General features: G+C 40.8%; 1 protein-coding gene across 2 annotated transcripts in view; it reads left to right on the forward strand.

Moving 5' to 3' along the window:
• The first annotated feature begins 253 nt into the window (after nt 1-253).
• CD151 (CD151 molecule (Raph blood group)) overlaps nt 254-21,462 on the forward strand; it is a 48,377-nt gene continuing 27,168 nt past the window's right edge. The window contains exon 1 of one of the 2 annotated variants that reach the window (XM_058157369.1): nt 254-515. The gene's annotated coding sequence lies outside the window, so the exon portion shown is untranslated. Of the gene's footprint in view, nt 516-1,182; nt 1,300-21,462 lie in introns of those variants that run through there. The other variant, XM_058157378.1, reaches the window with a different exon arrangement.

The raw sequence follows: 21,462 nt of genomic DNA on the forward strand, positions 1-21,462 counted from the left end.
ATTTCACCCCTGCTTTGGGACCACTTTCATGTTGTGTTTGAGGTCACATGGATAAAAATCATCGGCAGTCAGGCTCAGTTTGCTTTCGTGCCTTGTTACTCCATTTACTTGCAGCCAACGCCAGGAAAGGGGTCGGTCAGCTCAGAAGGCCACCCGGTGACATCATCCATCCACCCACCCACGTCCTGCAAAACACCCCCAGACAGCGTGTCTCGCGTGCCCTCCGCTTAACAGGCACCGACTTCCCTTCCCGGGATTCCGAATTCCACTTCCAGCCGCGGCGGCGCTTCGACGTCCTCCCTCCGTCTCCCCCAAGGCGGCAGTGGTCCCGTCCTTCCGCTAGGCGTCTCGGAAAGACCGGAGTTTATTCAGACGGTTTAAAAAGCACCGAAGCAGCTGCCGGAGCCGCGACTGAACTGGGAGGAGTCGCTTCCTCGGCGGAGCGTTTTGGGAAAAGCGAACCGAGCCTCTCCCGCCGCCAGCAGCGTCAGGACCACCCGGCTCGCCAGGCAAAGGTACAGGGGGCGAATTCCGGGGTGCTTCGGGGCGCCCGTCTGGTGCGGGAAGGGCGGACGCGGGAGGCTACCTGGGCGAGCGGCCCCAGTGGAAGGAAGGGCGCACTTGAGATACTTCAAGGGGGGAAGCGCGACTCTTTGTCCTTCCCATCTTTTGCCGGAGGGGTCGTGCTCTTTGTCTCGCGTGTATGTGGGGGGGGGGTGTCGGGTGGGAAAGAAGAGGTGGTTGGTTTGTTGGGAGGCCCACAAAGTTCCTGAAAGTGATTTTCTGGCGAGCGGGAGTGGAGGCTGCGTGTGAGTGAGTGAAAGGGCGCTGCGGGCGTTTCTTGCTCATTGTGCTGTTTGTTTTTAATAACTCGGGGTCGCGCCGGCTCTGGCGGCGAGGCGGGGAAGGGAAGCTCCGACCTTTGGAAATCCCTCCCCCTTCCCTCCTTTGGATTTGGATCCCGCTGTGGAAAAGGAGGGATGGGTGTGTGTGTGTGGGGGGGGAGGGAACAGATGAATAGAATAGGATAGAATTCTAATAGAATAGAATTCTATTAATAGAAAGGTTTATTTTATTTAAGCCGCAGGAGGCAGGAAGCTTTGTTGGACATCCAACTTTTTGTTTCAGAAGTCCGTGTAGGGTAGGGTGGGGCGGGACGGGACGGGGTGGGGCGGGCGAAGGGACCAAAGTTGTTCTCCTGGGTTTCTTCTGTGAAAGTGGAACTAGGAGATAGCCGCGGGCTCGCCCAGGAGCACTTGATTGCTTTGATTGGTTTTCCCCAAAGAAAGACAACCATAGGTCAGTTATGTGGATTATTTCTACAAATAATAGATTGTTATATAGATTAAGATTTTAGTCATAATTCATTAGCTCTTTGGTCCATCCTGTTTCTTTTGGGCGACCTGTGTAGTGGCAGAAAGTAAAAAAATGCTGTGGGCAGGTGGTGAGACCAATGTTTCCTTGTCCTGCTTTTAGAGTTGATAGAGTACCTATTAATTTCTGATCTGCAGTTCCTGAATTTTGGAAGTTACAATTCCAGTCACATCTGTAAGATTCCAGTTTGGGGAAGTAGGTTCACATGATGGATTCTGAGACTTGTGATTTTTTTAAAAAAAAAAATTGTTCCAGAAAGTTGCAACATTTGTTTTGGACCAGCATATATAATAAGACAACACACACACACACACACACACACACACACACACACACACACACACACATTCTATATAGAACCCGAGTCAAATATTTGCCAAATATGTATTAATTGTAGTGCAATATCAGCCTTTGAAATACAGTATAAAATTGAAAGCACTGAAATATGTAGTAAATCCCAATGTCAGGATAACAGAGTGGTATTACATTTTCATAAATTCATTTGCACTGATGTATTTGCAAGGCAGAATCAATGCCAAAACTTCAGAGAAGTTTACTTTCAATTTGTATTTACAACTTTGACTCCTTTCATGAGCATGTTACAAGAAGACCTCACCAACTGCAATTGGGACTGATAATTCTGTCACTTAGTGGCACGGTTGGTAAGTGTGATATCATGTGATCACAACTTCCCCCGTTGATTTTGTCGTTGGAAACTGGCAATGGTGACCACATAACTGTGGGATGCTCTAAACATCACAAAATATGTGTGAGCTGCTGAGTGTCTGAATTGCAATCACATGGCCTTGGTGATACTGCTAAGACCACAACTTCATGGATCAGTTGTAAGTCTTTTTTTCCCACCACTGTCATAAGTTAATGGGGTGCTGAATGAGTAGTTGATGAGCGAGGGCTATCTCTAAAGAAGTTGCACTTCCATTGTAACAGGAAAAAGGAGCTTGGACATCTTTTCTGAAATGAAAAACAATTTTTTTCCCATTTACGTCATCAGGGTAAATGCCAAGGGTTCCCCCCCTCTTTGGGTGTAATATCAAAATAGTAACATGGGATGAAACTTGCATTACTTTTTGTGGGAATGTGTTCTGATCTACTACTCTATAAATGTTTCAGCATTCACCCATATCAGTTCAAGCCAGTTTGCACAAGAAAAGAGCTTGTCTTGTGGGAGTTGTTCAGAAATTTGGAGAATGCTAGGCTGCCTACCCCTGGAGATTCCTTTTTGCTATGGATCTACTGCTATATTTTGTTTGTATAATGATTAGATAGGAAGACTTTGATCTTGCATTATACTGTGCTGACTAATGAAAAGAATACTGCCAACAAAATAGAATTTCTCCATTTTCTAATGAGTTTTAAATACTGCCTTGTAAAAAAGTTATGTGCTTTTGGCATCATTATATAATTTGTTTCTGTAGTAGCTAAAGGAGAGCAAACCAAGTTAATGACGTCCTCAGATGACCTTAACCCCTAGTGACTTTGTCGACACAAATGTAGATGTCTTGGTAATAGAATGAGGTGGTTCTGCCATTCCCTTCTTTTGGAATGTTTTTTCAACTCCTGTTTCGCCTATGGCTTTGGGGTCTCCTGGTGGTCTCCCGGGGGTCTCCCATCCAAGCACTCCGTAGCTTAACCCTGCTTAGTGTTTTGAAATCAGCTAGAGTTGGCTAAGTTTGGAGGAGAGTTGCTGTGTGGGATGGCATAGTAAAAGAACAAAGAGAGTGTGGGTGGTCTAGCAATAGGAAAAGGTGCCAGTAAGGTTTTAAGAGAATGAGAAAGCAACTGTTGATCTGAAAAGGGCAGCCAGACCTGTAGGCAGTTCTGGGCAATGGTATCTAGGATCTTGGGAACAAACAAAGCTCAAAGGCTGGAGTGGAATTTGCTGGCATTGGCTATAAAGAGCTGGAACTAACTCTTAAAGGAACAAGGTTCATTTTTATTTTGCAAAGTATAGACCTTGTGTAGTCTAATTCTCTCTCACTGGTTATTCTGACAAGTTTTCATCCAGCACCAATGAAAGGAACCACTTTGGTGGAAGCTGGCTGCAAACTGTAGAAAAATGACCAGAAAATAAATTAAAATTATGTGTCCCATTTTGGAATTTGTTTTTTTAAAAATAGTTTTGAGAATACATAATAACTCAAAAGCGTGTTAATAATTTTCTTTGGAAATAGAATGTAAATTTAATGAAAGGGTTTAATCAAAATTGTCAATAAAACCTGTTTCAGTTAATTAACTGAATTAATCTCCAGTTAATTCTGAGGGCCAAACTACATAGTATTTAACATATAAATTGTTCCAGAATGTTTTCAGTTTGAGTGTATTCTGTACAGATGCACACTGGCTCAATCTGGATTAGGACCACTAACTTCAAGGAGGTGAACCATTTAACTTTGTCCCACACATATTTATTGCCTTAGCTGGAAACTAAGTACGGATATCTTTTGCTGATATAAGATCACTGAAGTTTAAAGCAAATTCTGTGGCCATGCATGCTGATTTTTTTTAAAAATGAGCTTCTCTTCATGCATGATGCTTACATCCCACATTAAACTATCATATGGTTCAAGTAGAATAAATTGAAATTGGAGGATTCTTGCATTATGCCGACACCCAAAGGAATCGCATACTGTAACTTTAGACCATTTGAATCTGTACAAACAAGACTTAATGTTCTATATTTGGCATCACTAATTGTGCTTCTAAAAATAATAATTTAATTTTAAACATTTACATTTTAAACATTTAAACAATTTAAAAATAACAAAACAATAGCCCCCCCCCAATAAAAACAAAGATGATAAAGCAAACAAACCTGGATGGGAACAAAGAAAAGGAAGAAAAGGAGTGTCTACCCTCCTTGGTTGAAGAGTCACATCTTTAGGGCCCTTCAAAATATTTGCAGGATGGGAGCTGTTCAAACCTCCGGAAGAACCTCACACCAGAGAGCAGATGCTGCTACAGAGAAGGCACAATTCCTGGGTCCTGATAGATGTCATTATTTTAATTGAAGGAAGCTGGAGCACACCAACTCTGCCAGACCAGACTAGCTGGGAATATAATATTGGAGACAAGTGATCCCTCAAATTACAGAACAAAATGGTTACAGACAGTATAACCTGTCCTAAACCAATTATCCAGCTTTTGCAAGCTGCCGAACATATTTAATGAGAGGAATCTGGCTTCTTATCTTCCTACATAGATAAACTTCTCTCTCTGCTACTAAAGGGCAAGTGACATAAATGTTCCTAAGCACATTGTTTGTTTAGCATAACAGAGGTTGAACCGGATCTTTTTTTTTAGTGTAGACCTTATTTTCCTCTTCCAGGGGCCACCCCAGCCATTAAGGTGACTTCTGTGTTGATTTCCTTCCTGCTCAATGAGGTTTTTAAGAAACCTATAATGTTGAATTTTGTTACTTAGCGTCAAGATGGTGGAAGGACACTCCCTGTGAAATGCAAGCCTAACTCATATAAATATACAGCCTTTTCTTGGTTTTTTTCTCCTTCCTATATTTGTTTGCTGGCTAATGGCTATAAAAATTAAAATTCAATATATTGAAATGTGTGGGTTAGCAAGATTAGGTGTGTCTTTAAAAGAGATACAGCCAAAACCACCTGTCCCATCTGCAGATTTGGAGGAGAGTCAAGTTTTCCTCATGGAGTAAGCTGAACCCTTTGGAAACATTTCTCTCATACCATTTCCTAAGCTGCATTGTTTGAGGTGCCAGAGCGGGAGGGAGTGACCGGACATAAAGGCCTGTATCTCATTTCATCTGTAATCTGGATAACAATGGCAGCCTTTATTTTTGGATTGTTAGTTTTGAAAGACAAATGTCCCGAGCCCTCCCATCCATTATCTTTTTTTTTTATGATGTGCAGAGCTGTATTGGAGGAAAGAAGGTGTGGCTGGATGGTATTTCCTTTTGGCATCTGCCGTCTTGCAATCTGTTCTGTATCATTGCCTACTTAAGGTCAGTTTTGCTCAGTGAAATATGCCTGGGCGGAAAAGTTTTTTTCCCATTCTTGGCTCCCAGATGTCTCCTGTGGCAAACTAACATTGTTTACTTCTGGCTCTAAAAAAATACGCTGCTGTTTGAGGATTTAGTAATGGTCCCACAAAGAAAGTGGGAGATTCTAACGAAAACAAAGGCATTGCTGAAATTGCTGCTTGTGTGGGCACAAAAGAATTAATTCTGCCCATTTGTATCTGAAGTCTCCTGAAAGCAGCCCACAGTAGCAGGTTTTGTTCAAGATTGGATGGTGTAAAAACAAACCTACAGTCTGCATCAGAGATGACCAGCTTTGGCAAGGGGACAGGAGCTAAGGACTTCACATGGCCTTTGAGTGCCATGCTGCTGTTTCAAAAGGGAAGCATTTCTTTACTCCTTGTTTCTGTTTATATCAGAGGTCTTCAAACTTGGCAGTTTTAAGAATTGTCGACTTCAACTCAGCATAGCTGGCTGGAGAATTAAGTCCACAGGTCTTAAAGCTGCCAAGTTTGAAGACCTCCGGTTTATATCACACCAACACTCATTGGAGGTCAGTTCATAGCTTGTGAATGGTAGCTGGTTTACACATCATGGGAAGCGGTCAGCCATAGCTTGTGAATGGTAATGCAGGCATTTGCATAAGTCACAGCCAAGTAACATTTGAGTGCATTTTCTTTTGAAAAAGTCTACACCCTTGCCTGTAGTTAACATCTTTGCCTGCATGCTGCTTGAACTTTGACTGCTCTGAATGAGGTGTGGCTCATTGTACTTGTCCTGGTCTTTCTCCTATTTCCTCCAGCTTTTTGAGTTTTGAATGCATCTATTTCTTTCTGTAGTTTGTGTCTCTAGTTTGTATACAAGCCTGTATTCTCTACTGGGCACAGTACCCTGAGACTATAAGATAATTTCATCTCCAAAATGTATATTCCATAGATTTCTAAATATAATAGCATCATCAAAGCTGATACTAGCCTAGATACCTTGAGCATAGAACAACTCAAAGAAGTAGTGCAAGATTAGAAGATATGGAGAGAGACCTGGCCTATGGAATCGCCAAGAGTCGGTCACGAGTGAATGGACAACATCATCAGTTATAATATGGGACTTACATCTTGTATACCATTTTTTTGTTGGTAGGATGAACTTAGAGTCTATGAGAGTCTCCAGGATCTACAATTTTTTTTTAAACCCTGCCCTAGTTCCCTGGGCACTGCTGATGAAGCATTCTTTGCAACATGTTTTATTGAATTTTTATGAAGAAATGTTCTCAGACACAAAATTATTTTTTTTCTATTTCCTCACTTCAATCTAAGTGTTGCAGATAGTTTTTCTTTTTTAATGAAAGGACTCCAATCAGTTAACTCCCTGAGATTTCTCTGTGATTGCATTAAGACATGATTCACAAACATTTTTACATTTACCGTTTTTATCTCCTGGAAAATATGCTAATGGCCTTAGGGAAAAAAAGTACCTTCCATCTACTTGTTAAACTGTAGGGTTGTTTAAAAGGTGCATAAACATTAGACACGGTGTGATTTTATTGGAATATTTGGAAGCAATGACAGCTGAAAGGGGTGGATTTATTTTTAATGGTGCATTGAAGTGCAGCTTTTCTTCAAATTGCAGCAGTGGGTAGTTTGGAAGATGTACTGTGCAGCTGCTCAATTTAGTTGATTAGTACCTGACTTTCATTATGAGAAAGAGGTTTAGCATTTAAATTACTTTAGTTTGAGCAATATTCTTGCAGAGTACTGCTGAATACAAAACAAAAGCACGGGGAACTTATATCCATGTAAGGGAGAAAATCCCAGACCAGTTTGCATTGGTTATTCTGTGCTTAGCCTGTATGATGAAATGATGTATAACATTCAGTTAACTTTCCTGCCATTGGAATGGCCTCTGCAAAAATGAGGGATTGTGTGTGTGTCAGTTTCTCCTGTGCAGTTCTTCCCATGTCGTATATGGGAATTTGCAGGAATAGAAACAAGTCTCATCATGCAAGCAGAAATCCAGGCCTCAGATTTTGGATTTTATCCGAAGTAGGAAGCTACACAACATGGAAAAATGTAGACTTGGATTGAATTAAGATTTATAATGGAAAACAAATTGTGGGGGTGGGGGGGTAAGGTTGGACACACAATTGCAGATGAGTTTATCTTTATAGGTTAGAACTTTGAGGAAAATTACTGAGGTGATCCTTCCTAATAAGGGATAATTGTCAAAGATAATAGAACATACAAATAAAATTTAGATAGATGCTGCCTGGAAAAGATGGAAAAGACATTTAGCCAGGAAAGTTAGAGGGAAACCTGGATTTTTGGTTTCCTCGGTGTAAGATACGTGCTTCATTTACTCCTTATTGTTATTTATTTATATAAATTTATATAACCACCCATCTCACAGGAACTGACATGAGAGTAGCGTACAGGACCCCAGTATGGAATTTGGCTGAGATGGCTAAAATCTCAGCTTTTTTAAAAGACAATACGCAGGAAAGATATTTAATTGAATGGAAAAAATGGATTGATTATATACAAAACTGAATATATTTCAGATTAAGAAATATCAGATTGCCTTTGAATAATTAGAAAATTATTTTATTTAATGGGGAGGGGGTTGGGAGATGAAAAGCTTTGGATGAGGTTAATTGGATTGGAAGGGAAAATTTTATTCTATGTTTGGTTTATGTATAACAATACCTTGTGATTGACCCGGGAAGCGGGGAGGAAGGAGGGGAAGGGGATTTTTGGGAGGAGGGGAAAAAAGGGGGAAAATGTCTTTGTTTTTTTTTTTAAAAAACTTTTTCAATTAAAAAAAAAAAGAGTAGCGTACAATGGTCAGTAAAAAAAAAATACATATACAGTAGAACCTCTGGTCATGACCATAATTTGTTCCATAACTTTGGTCGCAATCCGATTTGGTCACAACCTAAACCTAATTTTGGAAATTTGGTGCTTACAAAAAAAACAAAAAACAAAAACAACAAAAAAAACCGGTGTGGAAGAGGAAACTGGCCGTGAAAAAAAATATTTTGTGAATTTTTTGGTTGGGACCTGATTTGGTCGGGATCAGAAGCGTTCGTGACCAGAGGTTCTACTGTATGTAAAAACAGACGTTTAAAAAACTACATGGCTATTTCCACAATTTGACTTGAAAAAAAACAACCTTGATTTTGAGCAACTTCAGTTTCCAGTTGTGATTTTATTATTGAAATGATGTGTTTTTGTAAAACTTGCAAAGCTCACTGAATATTCAGTAGTGCATGTGCACTAGAAGGGCAGGAAATACATTTCATATAGAATTAAAATAAAAGGTGCTCCTAGAAATAAATATCATTATTGACACATATTGCATATCGGATTGACTTGGTACTGTATGTCTGAGAATGACGGAGAAAGAACCAGTGGCAAACTATTCGTTCCATTGACACTTTTTGCTGTTTGCTAGAATGTTTCAGGTAAATGTTTATGTTTTTGTCCTGCATGGAGAAATTGACCCTATTATGGAGCAGAACATATTTTCATCAATTATATGAACAGATGAGAGGCTGAATTGAGCCTCTGTAACAGAATTTTAAATCCAGTTTTAAAGGAGAGTGGCAAACGCTGCAGATATTATAATATTACACAGGGGCAAGTATTGGCTGTTCCATGTCATATCACAATAAACAATTCTGCGTGGTACAGGTGACACTTTTGAAATTAGTGATGCTCTTGAAATTTCTATGTGGCACTGACAAAATTCTACATAGAAGAACAGGTGTTAGCTGCAGTTCAGAAGGCATTTCCGCCGCGAGCTTAAAACACATCTATTTATCTGTGCAGGACTGGACTAGAATTTTAATTTTAAATTTAATTTTAATGGGGTTTTTATCATTTTAATTGTAATTTTAAATTTTTGCCTATTTAATTAAGTTTTTTAATTTAGTGTTTTATCTTGTATTATATTTGTATTTTTATCGGGCTGTAAACCGCCCTTAGTCCTTCGGGAGATAGGGCGGTATAAAAATTTGATTAAATAAATAAATAAATAAATAAAATTTGCACAAACTGCAGAAAAAACAATAGCTACTAACCTGCCTTCCATTGAAGACCTGTATACTGCATGAGTCAAAAAGAGGGCTGTGAAAATATTTACAGACCCCTCACATCCTGGACATAAACTGTTTCAACTCCTGCCCTCAAAATGACGCTATAGAGCACTGCACACCAGAACAACTAGACACAAGAACAGTTTTTCCCCAAATGCCATCACTCTGCTAAACAAATAATTCCCTCAATTCTGTCAAACTATTTACTAAATCTGCACTGCTATTAATCTTCTCATCATTCCCATCACCCATCTCCTTCCACTTACAACTGTAACTTTGTTGCTTGTATCCTTAGGATTTATATTGATATTGTTTCCTGATTGCTTATTTGTACCCTATGCCTATTATTAAGTGTTGTAAGTGTTGTACCTTGATGAAGGTATCTTTTCTTTTATGTACACTGAGAGCATATGCACCAAGACAAATTCCTTGTGTGTCCAATCACACTTGGCCAATAAAAAAATTCTATTCTATTCTATTCTATTCTATTCTATTCTATTCTATTCTATTCTATTCTATTCTATTCTATTCTATTCTATTCTATTCTATTCTAAATGCATCTTGGGCTCCAGTTATACCCATTTCTGGATCAAGAAGCCTTACATTTATTGATGCTTTGCCTCTTCTTGTCTGGATCACTGCAATGTGCTCTACCTGGGATTTCTCTTCAAGATCACTCAGAAGTTACAGCCTATCCAGAATGCAGCGTCCTGGACAGTTACAGGCATTCCTCTGTGTGACCATGTAACATTTCTGTTTCAAGTGCTGCATTGGTTAGCAATAAGCTTCTGGGTACATTTTTTTTAAAGGTAGTAACTTAGTAAAATTTCCTCAATCTAATTTATGGTCTCTGCTCTCTGCATATCTAGCACTGGTGGTGGTCATTAACATACCTTCAGATGTTTGGCTCTCTCCAGATAGAAGAGAAACTCTAATCATCTAGTCCAGGGGTCTGCAAACTTGGCTCTTTTAAGACTTGTGGACTTCAATTCTCAGAGTTCCTTTGCTTTGCTGGCTGAAGAACTCTGGGAGTTGAAGTCCACAAGTCTTAAAAGAGCCAAGTTTGCAGACCCCTGATCTAATCTCCATTGTAATATGCCATTCTCAACCTCTTTGGTTTCACAATTATCATCTCTGGAGATGTCTTTCTACCCAACCCAATGGGGCAAAATTTGTTTTGTGCATGTCAGACACACTCCAACAAAAACATATCAGGAAAAAAAGTTAGCAAGAAACCTCCAAAGGAGCCAGGCAGCTCTGTTAGGCTTATATTAGGAAAGCAGCCAAACAGCTGATGGGAGTGCCAGTGTACAAAATATAATGGTTTCATTCTAAAAGCTTTTTCTGTGATTGATTCACAGGAGCCACTTCCGCAACCACTGAGATGAATGAGGGAACAATAAGAAATGAAGGGCTCGCATCTTTCAGTGAAGTGACAAGAGCCAGGGCCCTAAAAGAAAGCTCTTTTTAATCTGGTCTAAGTCTGCCAAACCCAAAGGAGCTGTACACAACGTTCATTTGCAAACTGAAAGATGTTTGTTTTTTGTAGGAAGGATTCCCCCCCCCACCCAGAGCTGTTACAGGAAAGGTGGAGTAGGGTTGGAGACCTCCAGTATGACAGCCTCCAGGCATCTCTCTTCATAATCACCAAACTCCCTGCCCTGCTCGACCATTTGCAATATAAAGCCTTGAGTTCCCAAAAAGAAGTAAAACTGCCATGCCGTAAGTCAAAGCATCAGATTTTCCTCCCCAAGAATAAAATGAAGAATGATGGTATTCTAGTATTTTGTTTATTCATTTCCCTTATATACTGAGCCATGGTGGCACAGTGGTTAGAATGCAGTATTGCAGGCTGATTCTGCCCATTGCCAGGAGTTCGATCCTGACCAGCTGAAGGTTAACTCAGCTGTCCATCCTTCCGAGGCCGGTAAAATGAGGACCCAGATTGTTGGGGGCAATATGTTGACTCTGTAAACCGCTTAGAGAAAGCTGTAAAGCAGTATGTAACGGCATATACAGTAAGTCGAACTGCTATTGCTATTGGTATTTATCAAGAAAGCTTGATTCAAATAACTCTTTCTAACTTTTCTTCATCCCCACCCCCACCAGCCATATGGAAAATCACTCTTGTGGAAGTTGTGCAAAATATTTATCTGGCCAAGAAATAGAGAGGGCACATCAGATATCATGTGCTCTGTCATGAGCATAATATGAATTATGAGCTTCCTAAAACAACATGGATACCTGTATTGACCAGGGCTTGGATAAGTATTTGAATGCACTGTAATATATTCACTTAGCAGGGGTGAAATGTAAAATTCATTACTACCGATTCTGTGGGCATGGCTTGGTGGGGGGTAATGTGACTAGGTGGGCATGGCCAACTTTTTTTTTTTTACTTTTAAAAGCATTTTTTCTACAACCTCTTCGGCTGAATGCTTTTAAAAGCCTGTCTGTGATGATCAGGCAACTCAGCTGGGATCGCCAGAGGGAAAAAAGCATTTAAAGGGTTCTGACGATCCCAGCAGAATTGTCTGATCGCCAGAACCTTTTAAAAGCATTTTTTTACAACCTCTTTGACCGAAGAGGTTGTAGAAAAATGCTTTTAAAAGGTTCTGATGATCCCAGCTGAGCCACGCGATCATCAGAGGTGTTTTTTTTTTAACTTTTAAAAGCATTTTTTCGGCTGAAGAAAAAATGCTTTTAAAAGTAAAAAAAAAACCCTCTGATCGTACGGCTCAGCTGGGGCGGGGCGGGGCGGGGGGGAATTTTGCTACCAGTTCTCCAAACCCCCCACTGCCATCACTACCAGATTGGGCGATCCGGTCCGAACCGGGAGCATTTCACCCCGTCACTTAGCTGTTTGGCTAAGGACTAGATCCATCCATCCATCTGGAATTTCTTCCATGAAATGTTTTGTAGCCATTATCTTATGCCCTGGCTGTGAAATACAGTGATGCATTTTTAGTGCAGGTTTACATTATCCTTGAATAACAAGGCATGGCAAACCTTTTCTGGCGCCTTTCAATGTTCTTTAAAGCAGTGCCCTGTAATTTGATTACTTTTTAGAGCACCTCCTCTGAAAACAGAAGTAACCTTTGAATACATTATGTCTATTTACATTTTCCCCCTAATTGGAAAATTGACATTTTCTTTTGCTTAGTAAATGTCTAGTTTGCCTGTCTTGGAAAAGCTGAAGGAGGCTTACAGAATAAAACCACATCTCACCCTCCCCCAGTCCGATGATACCCAGCTGTGTTTGTGGCCAGAATAGCCATAGGATAATGAGAACTGTAGTCTAGTACAGAGGTCTCCAATCTTGACAACTTTAAGACTTGTGGACTTCAACTCCCAGAGTACCTCAGCCAGCTTTGCTGGCTGAGGAACTCTGGGAGTTGAAGTCCACAAGTCTTAAAGTTGACAAGGTTGGAGACCCCTGGTCTAGTACATCAAGAAAGCAGATTTGTACACAAATCATACTGGTTGAGAATTTTCAAACTAATAAAGGAGAATATTTGTAGCTCAGGGTTGCCAAGAGGGGTCCTTGGTGTTCTCTGATCTTGCTTTTGTTTTCTGGCAGAGGTTTCATTACCCAAACTAGGTAATATCCTTGACTAGCACTGATGATATTATCTAGTTTAGGTAATGAAATATCTGCAAGAAAACAAGCAAGCTCAGAAAGCACTTTCTGAATTAAGGACACCTCAATTTTCAAACTGATATCCAATAAATTTGAAGGGCATCTGGTTGTGAAAGGCTGATGTAAACTGTTTTCTGCTAAGAAAGTTTAGCAAGAAACTTTTGTATTATCAAGAGTCTCCTCCCACTGCCACAAAAAAGAACAGTAATTGCCCATTTCTAAGGCTCTGGGCAACAATTAAGCTTTTTATTATTCCTAAAACTGGAAGAACAAGGATGAAATATTTTTGAAGAGCAGTGTTTATTATGCTCTTGTTTTGCTTGAGCTGTAGTGTCTATATCTACATAAGATCTGTTTTACCTCTTATTTCCTAAACTCCCGCTTTGGGTTTAGATTTAGCCTCAAGATAGGCTACAAAGAAGTAGCTTCAGGAGCTGCTTTCTTTATTACCATACAAGTTGAGGCAAGTGTGAAGGGCAAGGAGTGTAGGTAAAAAGATGGATATAATTATAAAAGAGAGTGATGATGTGAGCAGATAACTTTGTTGAGATTCTTGTTTATAATTAATAATTCAGGGCTTAGCATATGCCGGGTAAGAGAAGCTTCTAGTTTGACAGGTGTTCTACCCAATTTTGCATCTATGCCTTGGGACAGTCTCTGGGCTCACACGTTGCCAGAGGATAGCGTGTTTTGATTAGCAAGCATGAACCCATCTACTCCCTTTTCCTCCCGGCTTCCTAAAGCACAAGATGGCTTACAGCAGGGGTCTCAAACTCGCGTTGTCACAGCGTCGTCACATGACCTATCAGGGCTTTTCCCCCCTTTTGCTAAACCGGATAGGGGCATGGCCAGCACGTGATGCATCCGGCCCACAGGCTGCGAGTTTGACACCCCTGGCTTACAGTATTCTTGAGAACAAAACTCTGTTAGTTAACTGGCATAAGGCAAAAAGAAACTGCTGGAACTTGCCATGGATGAGATAATTTTTTACCAAATGAGTGCAGGTGCCTCAACAACTCTGCTACTGAATAGCCTTTAAGCTTTTATTTTTGTTTCCTTATCCCTGAGGTATATTTTTCTCTTAGTCTCTCCTTTCTTAAAGTGTGCCTAAACTATATTTAACATTAGTAGATTGATGTGAATGAGCTCAAGTTAATAACCAGCAGGTTTTTTTTGTCTGTGTATGTGTGTTTAATTATTAGCATTTTATCCTGGCACAGAAAAGGGGGAAATTAAGAATGCTATTTCTTCAGAATTATATTACAAAACTTGTATTCTACTGAATTAGTTAGTTAAAAAGCTGTTAGTAAATAATCCTTAGTAAAGGAAGGCCAAGGAGTGGGATAGATGTACCCTTTTTGTGGAGCTAAGAGTGAAATGAAGGCAGGAAGGGAGGGGAGGAGTTAGAGGAGTGATGGCCAACCTTTTCCAGGCCGAGTGCCCAAAGTGTGCACTCCCGAACTCCCATAATGCAATGCATGCGTGCACCACGTGTATGCACTCCACTCACCATGGATGCATGTGGCCCCCAGCATGCACCCCTACAAATGCACATGGGCCCCTCATGTGCACCCTGCTCCCCTGTGCATGCGTATGCCCCGCCTAGTGCATGCATGGCAGAGACCCAAAGACCAGCTGGCCGGAGGGAGGCATGGATGTATGTCTGTCCAGCAGAGCTGAATGGGATGATTGCTCGTGTGCCATCAGAGAGAGCATTGCGTGCCACCTCTGGCACGTGTGCCATAGGTTCGCCATCACGGAGTTAGAGGAATTGGAGGAATCATCTAATTCTAAGCCCTTGTTTCTTTGCCAGCAACTTCACTCACCTATATGCAATTGCTAGTCTCTTGTGCCAACCAGGTGTAACTAGTCAAAAACCCACTATATACTATAGCCTCAGCATTTTGCTATTATGAGACAAGTGGTGCTATTAGACTTGGAATCAGTTAAAATAAACAGATTTCAGCTTGGAAAAATGGGGTCCTTTTGAAGAAAGAGACTTGGGCTCCCAATTCATAGATATAAAGCCTTAGCAGACATAATACTGAAAATGGCCTTTTATCTTGATTTCAGTGCAGTAGAGGATTATTATAGTATTATGGTAGCATTTGATGTTTGCTTCTTAAAATATTTTAATGATTTTGAAAAAATCTTTGGCATGCCTATTAAGTTGAACAAACTGTTTTAAAATGTATCAATCTTAATAGGTGTTGGAATCTTAGATAGAAATGCTTTATGAAAAGCCCTTATGTATGGGCAGAACTCCTCAAAGAAGAATAGCAATAATTATGCAATAGAATTTTTTTTAAATTGGCCAAGTGTGATTGGACACACAAGGAATTCATCTTGGTGCATATGCTCTCAGTGTACATAAAAGAAAAGATACATCCATCAAGAATCATAAGGTACAGCACTTAATGATAGTCATAGGGTACAAATAAACAATCTGGAAACAATCAATATAAATATAAATCGTAAGGATACAAGCAACAAAGTTACGGTCATACAATCATAAGTGGAAGGAGATGGGTGATGGGAACAATAAGATTAATAGTAGTGCAGATTTAGTAAATAGTCTGACAGTGTTGAGGGAATTATTTGTTTAGCAGCGTGATGGCGTTTGGGAAAAAACTGTTTTTGTGTCTAGTTGTTTTGGTGTGCAGTGTTCTATAGCGTCGTTTTGAGGGTAGGAGCTGAAACAGTTTATGTCCAGGATGTGAGAGGTCTGTAAATATTTTCACGGATTCGTGCAGTATACAGGTCCTCAATGGAAGGCAAATTGGTAGCAACTGTTTTTTCTGCAGTTTTAATTATCCTCTGAAGTCTGTGTCTGTCTTGTTGGGTTGCAGAACCATTAGCTATGGATGTATTTTTTTCCTAACTCCTCTTTCTGGCTTCCTTTGGCTAAATGATTCTACCATGCACCTGTGCATAACTGCAAGAAAACAGCTGGTATTTTATTGGAGTCTCTTTAAACATATGTCTAAATAACAAGAAAGTGATGCCTGCAGGATGTTTGCAATCTTTCTTGGTGAGGCATACCTTGAAATATGTACGAATGGCTCCAGATACTTCTGCATGTTATAGTTTGCATGAGCTTGTGCCATTGAGCTGATAACTTTGTGGGCTGAATGAGAACATGGTGGCTTAGAATGAAATGCAAGCCATCAAGATATTGCAGGTCACCCTAGAGAGCTATCTTTTGTGGCTCATCTAGTGGCATCATGCTCAGTTGTCCTTCTCAAAAGTTGAGGTTGGAACAGTTGTCTGGGACCTCTTTCAATTCTTTGGTCCCCAATATGAAATATGCAGCAGAAGATTGGATTGACTCCAATGTTTTGCTGAGACTTTAACTAAAAATCAACCACAATCTGGGTGAGAAAGCAGGTCATAATTTGGATATATGGACGAACCACTCTACCTCTGCAGAGGAGGTTCCCTCCAGATTTGTCATTTCCTTTTTCAATTTTCTTTCCCATAAGCTTGGAGGGGATGGCAAGAAGGTAATTTTCTTCCTGCCTGTGAACAATATTTCACAGAGTACTGAACTCCTAAATGGATGCAGGAAACTTATTAGACTTAATCCCAGTGGACACGGGAAAGCACTGTATCTCTTCACAACAGCTTTATGATGCGGATGGAGAGAATGAGTTCATCAAATAGTCATGTTGAGATGATCTGCAAGTTGATCCTATGTTGGATGTACTTCCTTTTCAGATCTGTGAACTCTGTATCAGATTAACAAAAGGGGATAGCAGAATATTTACACGCTCATTTTCAGGATTGGATTATCTAATCTAACTAGTGTATTCTATTGAGATTATCTCTTGAAATTATCTGTGCATAGCTCAGCATGTGCTAAGTGAATGTGAGAATAGAACGGATCAAGCCTCAGTCCTTCTAATCACCATCTCATTTTATATGGTCGTTCACCAGAGAAAGCATGGAAGCCCACCAATAGGAGATTAAAACAGACCTCATCTCTTATAGTTGCTCTACAAAGGTCAAAGGGTACCTCCTTGTGACTTGAAAGAGTAACTCAAATTTTGCCTTTGTCTGGATTAATTTTGTAAGCATCGTGCAGACAAAGCCATAGCATAGAGAAACTCAAAATAGTCAGGTATGAGCATACTGTAATTTTCAGGGATCGTGAGCATGGCTTTTAGCAGAAGCAGAACAAGAGGCCCTAAAAGAAACAAACTAACCTCCTGTTTAGGTTGCCTAATTAGTTTATGCAGTATTGAAAAATCCAGATTTCCTTGGAAGAAGTGCATGCAAATTCTGATATCAGAAACATAACTGAGGTGCATACAGAACTCTAGTGCTAGCTACGAGATAGAGAATCTTTTCAAATTTTCAATTTTTGGAATGTTAAGAGCATGTTGTTCTTATAAAACATCTACCATGAAACTTTCCTATGCACTAAATTGGCATCCCAGGATGCCAATTTATTAGAAAACAGGTGGTGATGTTCTCCCTACCAGTTAATCTAGTCACTTCACAATGTTTTCTATCATCCCAGCGTAGAAAGTTAACACCCACCCTTCCCCTAGAACACGGGTCTCCAACCTTGGTCCCATTAAGACTTGTGACTTCAACTCCCAGAGTTCCTCAGCCAGCTTTGGCTTAAAGGGACCAAGGTAGAAGATTCCTGCCCTAGAAGATTGAAATATTTTGGGAAATATTGAAGATAGCAGAATATATTTCCCTGGATGAGAAATGGAGAAACATGTTTTAAAGACAGAGCACTCCCTGCAGCTTCCTGCCTCCCTCCCCCACCTTTGTCAATGGGCCAGAGGCAGAATCTCATTCCCCCCCACCTTTGTCAATGGGCCATGATCTGCAACACAATAGGACCCATCTAGCAACAGAAACTCACCACATGGTAAGACTCAAGCAAGCTTGAGAGACAATCTACAAAGTTAGCTAAGAACTCCCTAGACCACCTGGGAGTTTGACAACCAATCAGGATACATTTCTTATACAGGAACAGGAAACACTAAGGTGGGCCCCCACAGAGGGTATAAACTCAGGCACTCAGCTTCTTGGTCTCTTTTCCTATCCTCTCTGGTTCTTCACCCAACACCTTGAAGCATGTGATCGCCTTTTCTTCTCAGGAACTCAAGCCATGTGATTGATTCCTGTTCACCATTAAACCATCTTTCCAAGCACTCTCCGTATTTTCAGTGTCTTTTTCCCCACTTGGAACTGAACCCAGAAGGATATTTCTTTCAACAATTTGGCACCCCAGATGGGATGCTAAATTGCTTTTCACTTTTTTTTTTTGCTTTCCACTGTTGGAAGAAATGTCCAGACACTGGAAACATGGAGACTGCTTGGAAAGATGGTTTAATTGTGGTCAGGTTCACATGGCTTGAGTTCCTGAACAGAAAAGGGGTGAGATACTGAGCGTGCCTTGGTTTTATGCTCTCTCTGAGCTTTGAACTTCCTGGGGCATGGGAAGAGTATCCTGATTGGTTGTCAGACTCCCAGGGGGTGGGGGTCTTAGCTAGCCTTGCTGGCTGATGTAATCTTCCCAGGTGTCATGTGGTGAGTTTCTGTTGCTAGATGGGTCCTATTGTGTTGCAGATGATGGTCCCATTGACAAAGGTGGGGAGAATGAGTTTCTGCCTCTGGCCCATTGACAAAGGTGGGGGGGAGGCAGGGAGCTGCTTTGTCCTTAAAACATGTTTCTCCATTTCTCATCCAAGGAAATATATTCTGCCTCTTTAATATTTTCTAAAATATTTCATTCTTCTAGGAGGGGGATGGGTGCTAACTTCCTACACCACTTTCGCTCATGCAAATAGACACACTTCCAAACAAAGCACTGAACTGTAGTGAACCCATCCACCCCTTTTTTTAAAGTGCTTCTGGCATAAATATTTTGCAAGAGGCTAACACTTTACTATAACTTCAGGAGACCAAGGAACCCAATGGGCACCAAAGGAAGATGCCCACAAATGCCACATTTTCTAGCTAGAGATTAATCAACTTTGCATCTCCAGGGCACCATGAAAAAGCTAATTAGCTGATGTCAAAAGAAAAGCATGAAACCTGCAAGGATAGAATTACCAAAAGAGCATGATTGGTTCTAGTAGTATTCCCAGTGTCTTGCCAGTTTCATTGCAAGAACAGTCTTGCTATACTCTGAAATGCTGCTTTCTAGCCAGGACAACTGGAGAGAGCAGTGATAGTTCCATGATTCACTGCCCATTAACGGGGCATTACTCATGCTGCTTTTTGAATTTCCAGCTGCTTTTTGGCTACAGCATTAAAACCAGTAAGTGCCTTTTAAAACTGTCTGTAAAATCCCATTGATTTTACAAGCTTCTGGAAATTTAGAAGGAACATAACTATTTCTTGAAGTGCTGAATTGTTTCCTGTGATAAAAATGGGGAAGCAGTAATAGAAATGGAACAGTTTGCAGTAACATCAGATCCTATCTGAAATCTCATTTCTTTATGATGCTCAGGAAGAAAAAAAGAGACTGAAATGTAGAGTTGGCTAAGTTTAAAAAATTTTCTCTGGAAAGAACTGTCTTTAATACTTGGCAGTTTGGAGATTATGGAGTTGTAGTTTCAATGTTTTTAGTTGATATTTCTTATTGATGGCTAAAGAGGGACCCTTTGGGTCTTGGACCCTTTATGCACGGCAGGAGAGAAAGTTGAACACCTTTCATATGCGCTGTCTCCAACGTATTTTTGGCATCATCTGGAAGGACAAAGTTCCAAATAGCGCAGTCTTGGAACGTGCTAGAATTTCTAGCATGTATACACTACTGAAACAGCGACGTCTACACTGGCTTGGGCATGTCGTGAGAATGGCTGATGGTCAGATTCCAAAAGATCTCCTGTATGGCGAATTAGTGCAGGGAAAGTGCCTCAGAGGGAGACCATAGCTGCAATATAAGGATATCTGCAAGAGGGACCTAAAGGCTTTGGGAATGGACATTAACAACTGGGAAACCTTGACCTCCGATCGTTCAGCTTGGAGGCTAAAGACGTAGCATGGCCTTCTCCAATTTGAAGAGACATTTGTTCGGCAGGCTGAGGCAAAGAGGCAGTCCCGGAACCAGCGAAATTTGGGGGCTGGGCAGGGGATAGAATGTATCTGCCCTCAGTGTGGAAGGGATTGCCACTCTCGAATTGGCCTTTTTAGCCACACTAGATGCTGTTTCCAGAGCACGATACCATAGTCTTTTGAGACTGAAGGATGCCAATAGACAATAAGACAGAGAAAATAATACCGGCTCTCAATACCTCATTTGAGCTATTCTTGGCTTTTGAACCTTATAGATTCCCTTTATGTATCAACAAAACTCCGATAATATCAGTGACAGAAGTAGACAAACATTAAGAAAATCTAAAGGATGAATATCTTTTGTACAGAACAGGGGTACGCAATCTTAAACAGTCAAAGAGCCATTTGGACCCATCTCCCACAGAAAAAAAACCACAGAGCACCAAAAACCTGGGTTCTGTCATCTCTTCAGCTTTATCATTCTTTGGAATAACAGAACAGAGTTGGAAAGGGCCTTGTAGGTTATCTAATCCAACCCCCTGCTTAAGCAGAGACCCTATACACGTGATGGCGAACCTATGGCACATGTGCCAGAAGTTGCACGCAGTGCCCTCTATGATGGTATGCAAGCTGTCGCCTTAGTTCAGCTCTGTTGCGCATATGTACACATTTCCTGGTGGCCAGCTGGTTTTCGGGTCTCTGCCGTGCATACATGGGGGGGGGCAGGGCACATGCCAGGGTGTGTGTGCGCATGGGTGGGGGCGTGCTGCATGCGCGGAGGCATGCTGCATTGCTTTTTGGGGGTTCGCGTGCACACGCGTGCATTTGCTCACTTATGGGCATGCTTTAGACACTTGGTCGGGAAAATGGTAGCCATCACTGCCCTATACCATTTCTGACAAGTGGCTTTCGGTAAAGGTAAAGCCAGTTTATTTTTTAATGTAATTTGTTTATTAAATTTATTTGCCAGTAGTTCCCACAGTTTAGTTACTGTAGGAAGGATATGAAGAGGAAGGAGGTTTAGGGGAGAAGAGAAAATAAGAAACCAAATATGACAGCTTATGGGGATGTTTTGAAGATGTTCCACCTTAATTAACTTGCTGTAAGTCTGGCTGAGAATTTGCAGTTTGAAAGATTGGGCTGTTTTTATCTCAGATTTGCCTTAATGATGCCTTCCTGAAAGCCATGGGGTTCTTGCTTCTTGGATTTGTTAATTATATGGGGCTTGACAACAGTTCTATCCTGTATGTCCTGGGAACAGTAAATCTCTCACCATTTACAAGCAATAAATCTCTGGGAAGCCTTAAAGAAGTAAGATACTGGAAT

This window comes from Ahaetulla prasina, chromosome 1 (assembly GCF_028640845.1).
Source record: "Ahaetulla prasina isolate Xishuangbanna chromosome 1, ASM2864084v1, whole genome shotgun sequence".
Lineage (NCBI taxonomy): Eukaryota > Metazoa > Chordata > Lepidosauria > Squamata > Colubridae > Ahaetulla > Ahaetulla prasina.